This window comes from Prionailurus bengalensis, chromosome E4 (genome assembly GCF_016509475.1).
Source record: "Prionailurus bengalensis isolate Pbe53 chromosome E4, Fcat_Pben_1.1_paternal_pri, whole genome shotgun sequence".
In the NCBI taxonomy this organism is placed as follows: Eukaryota; Metazoa; Chordata; class Mammalia; order Carnivora; family Felidae; genus Prionailurus; species Prionailurus bengalensis.
In genome coordinates this window covers 31,023,578-31,028,084 of record NC_057360.1, presented here as the reverse complement: position 1 = coordinate 31,028,084, position 4,507 = coordinate 31,023,578, and the positions used below count along the sequence as shown (strand labels likewise).

At 43.4% G+C, this 4,507-nt stretch overlaps 1 pseudogene; it reads left to right on the top strand.

Moving 5' to 3' along the window:
* The first annotated feature begins 267 nt into the window (after positions 1 to 267).
* Positions 268 to 3,215, top strand: LOC122476412 (annotated as a pseudogene).
* Positions 3,216 to 4,507: the final 1,292 nt, after the last annotated feature.

Here is a 4,507-nt window from a genome sequence, read left to right as displayed (position 1 = left end):
CTCCTTATGCTTCTAATTTACACCCAAATCAGAATCCTATATAATAGGCAGAGGAAGAATTTTTCAGTACCACAAAATAATGTTTCAGAAATGTGATTTCTAAGCATAACCAAGATTTTCTTTTCTTTTTTTTTTTTTAATGTTTATTTTTGAGACAGAGAGAGACACAGCATGAGCAGGGAAGGGGCAGAGAGAGGGGGAGACACAGAATGTGAAGCAGGCTCCAGGCTCTGAGCTGTCAGCACAGAGCCCGATGCGGGGCTCGAACCCACGGACCGTGAGATCATGACCTGGGCCGAAGTCGGATGCTTAACCGACTGAGCCACCCAGGCGCCCCAAGATTTTCAATATAATGGCTGGCCAGTCTCCAGTCAGCTGTCAGCCCACTGGCACTTTTGCCCTCATCCTCACCGCTCAACAACACACACTGACCCCACAGAGCTAAAGGCAACCTCTTTGATGCCAAATCCAATGGACACTTTAGAACCCTTCTCTTTCTTGACCCCCGAGCAATATTTGAGACCATTCTCCCTTCCTTCCTTCTGTCATTTAGTCAGTAAGTATTTATTGAGCACCAATTATATTCTAAGCACAGTGCCAAGTATCAGAAACTTCCTTTTCTATTGATTTCCAGGACATATTCTCCTTTGCTTTCCTCCTCCTTCTCTGACCATGTTTTCTTAGTCTCAAGCTTCATGTCCCCCTGGTCCTCAGCCTCATGTTAGGGTCTTCACCAGGGTCTCTCCGCCCTGGCTGTGCCTTAGAATCACCTGTGGCACATGCCTGGAGATTCTGATTCGGGGTGGAGCCTAGGCATCAATATTTGAAGATGTCACATGTCTTCCACTCAACAGTTGATTTTCCTCCTGTGTTCCTCACCCCAGGAAATGGCATACCTCTCCGTTCACTTGCTGAAGCTGGAAACCTTTCCTTCTCTTCCTCTTCCAATCAACCACTATGGCCTGTTGATTCTACCCACCTTCCACATGTCTCCATCTCCATTGTCATTACTTACATTCAGACCATCATCATTTCTTAGCTGGATTATTGAAAATACCCTCCCAGTTGACCTTGCCTCCGACCTTGCCTCACTCCAGTCTCTTTGTTATTTTTGTTGTTCCACAATGAAAATAACTTTGCTGTTTCTTTCCTGATTATACAAGTAATACATGATCAATATCAAAATAAGACAATCATACCAAAATAAGGAAGAAAGAAAATGATGACCTGAAATCTCACTACCCTGAGATACTTCTATTCCTCCGTCAGCTTTTTAACATTGATCAATCATATGAGAAAAGAGTCTGAACCTTGTCTCTTGCTGGGATTCAGATGCCTCAGGATGGCCCTCAGGGAGGGAGAATTTTAAGTAGGAACAAAGAGGCCTCAGAAGGAGTGAATATATAATTGGGAATAAATGGTATAATATCATAATGCTGTTTTGTTCTGAATAGAAGGCACTTAAAAATTTTTTTTCTATACCTTCCCTTCTCTCGCTTTCTTTACTCCCTGCACCCCACCCCTACACCAGTTAATCAATGCTAAGAACTTGGTATGTATACTTCCACTTTTCTTCATGCTCACATAATCGTGTATTGTGTTTGCCTCCTCACAACAGTGACCGGCTACAGAGGTTTAATTCCTTGAGGGTTTATGCTTATATGAACAAAGCCCAGGGCTCCATAAAGTGATCAGGGAGCCAGGTTCCTTCAAACTGTCTGCCTTGCGATCTTTCACACGGTCATATCTTCAAAGCCATAAAAAATGTTTGTAAAAGTGCCAACTATCACATTCCCATTTCAGATAAAAAAAGAGAATACCACTCCCCAGCCCCAGCCCCAGACGTGGCAGCCAACGAGATGTTGATGCCCAAGGAGAGCCATATTTTCATTATGAACTCCTTTTCAAGAAGGGAGCGACGATAGCCAAGGAAGACATCCACATGCCTAAACCCCCCGAGCCAGCAGACAAGAATGTGCCCAATCTTCAAATCATGAAGGCCATGTAGTCTCTCAAATCACGGGGCCACGTAAAGGAACAATTTGCCTGGAGACATTTCTGCTGGTATCTTACCAGCCAGGGTATCCAGTATCTCTGTGACTACCTCCACCTGCCCCCTGAGATCATGCCTGCCGCTCTGTGTCACAGCTGTCCTGAGATGGCAGGCCAGGGCCCGAAGGTCTGGAGGGAGAGAGACCTGAAAGACTCACCTGAGGGGACACTGACAGAGACAGAGACAGAGACAGGGCTGTGTCCCTTGGTGCCAACAAGGAAGCTGAGGCCGGAGCTGGGTCAGCAACTGAATTCCAGTTTAGAGGCAGATTTGGTCATGGTCAGCCACCTCAGTAAAAGTGGAAGAGATGGTTTTCTGTTAAATAAATCTGTAGGCAGAAAAAGAAAAGAGAAAGAAAGAGAAAGAAAGAAGGAAAAAGAAAGAGAAAGAAAGAAAAAGAAAAAAGAAAGAAAAGGGGAAGACCAATAGCAAGAAAGAGCTTCACCAAACACTCAGTCCAAAACTCCCATTATACCTCATTGGCCACTCCAATCTGCAAGACAAGGCAGGAGAAATGTACACACACACACACACACACACACACACACACACACACATACATGCTAACACACAAAAGATGTTAGGGTTTTTGTTATGCTGTTAGCAGCAAAATTGAATCAGAGGACATATACACTGTTGCATACAGCTCTTCCTACTTAATCATATTTAGTGGAAATCCCTCCAAGTCACTGAGTATAGACATAGGCTATACTTTTTAAATGGCTCCGTTACTCCCCATGTTATGTGCATGCTATAATGTATTCAATCATTCCCCTAATGGTGGGCATTCACTTCTTTTCAGTGTTTTGCCAACCACAAACAACAGCAAAAAATACCTTTGTACATGTATCTTTTCGACAGTGATTTATTTCTGTAGACTAGATTCCCAGCAGTCGGATTGCTGGGTTGAAGGCCATATATGTTTAACTGTTATAGTCTTTCCCTGATTGCCAAATAGTTTGCAGCAATTCATATTTCATCCAGCAATGGATGAATAGCCATTTCCTCTTCACTTTCACCAGTAGTAGGTGTTATCACTGTTCTTAATTTTTACCAGTCCAGAGGGTATATAAAGTGCTATTATATTACTACTTTAATTTTAATTAGCATCTTTAAATATATTATTTACACATTTGGATTTTTCTTCTATGAATTGCATTCATATTATTTACCCATCTCTATCAGGTTTGTCTTTTCAAATCAGTTTCTTTTTCTTTTTTTAAGTTTATTTATTTATTATAAGAGTGTGTGTGTGAGCAGGGGAGGGGCAGAGAGAGAGGGAGAGAGAGAATCCCAAGCAACCTCTGCACTGTCAACGTGGTGCCCGATGTGGGGCTCAAACTCACCAACTGTGAGATCAGGACCTGAGCAGAAATCAGGAGTCAGACACTTAAGTGAGCCACCCAGGCACCATTCAAATCAGTTTCTGAGAGCTCTTTGTATCTTATGGATATTAATCCCTAATTAGTATAGTGCAATTTGTATACTAATAGACTATATAAAAACTCGATTGGATCCTCTTTGTCTGCAGCATAAAAATCTAAGTAGCTTAACAAATCCAGCTGTGTTGTCTGAGCAGATGTTATTTAGATGCCTTTGATGAGAACAGTTAGGCAACGCCCTCCTCTCCGTGTATCTATTTACACCCACTGATTTACACAGAAGTTGAACAGTCCAGCCTATGAGAAAGAGTCTGAATCTTGTCCCTAGTTGGATTTCAGTCATCTGATGGGCCCGAAGGAGTCATGATTATAAGTAGCAGGGGGGCCCAAGAATTAAGTCATCATATAGAAGAAGGTGTCTGGCCCCTTAGATCAAATCCAGTAGTTAGGCCAGAGTGCCCAAGGTGAATGGCATTCTGGGTTCATGGTGGAAGCTAACGCTGTAACTTGCCTCACTAACCACTTTGGCAGCATGTGTGGCTCCTGTAAGAAAGTGGAGTGGGGAGAACTTCTGTGGAAGTTTGAAAAGCTGTTGGTGTGCAGTCAAGCAGCCTTACTGGGGAAACTTTATTTGAACGTTACCCAACAAGGGCATTTTCCCAGAGGGTTTGCTAGATCCGTGGCAATCATCTCTGGTCTTTAGATGCAGCAGTGATGCTCCAGTGTCAACACTATAAAGCTCAATAGACTGCTAGGTATTTGTGACAACGATAGGACGGAACTTCCAGCCTTGTGTTGGTACCCTTGTTGAAGCATTAAAGCCTGGGACTGCAGGATTCCAGCCTCGCTAGACATGGGCAGGTGATAACCTAGACTATTTCACCAAAACATGGAAGTACTCACTGAAGAGTCTTCTAAGGACTTGGTGGAAAAGACCCTGAAAATACCTAATATTCTGCAAAGATCTCGACTTCCTTTAGTCAAGCTGATGGGATGCTGAGCTTGGGAGAGCTGGATATTGATGCTGGTGGTGTTGCCCCTGCACACACTGACTGGCGAAGCCTGAAACTGG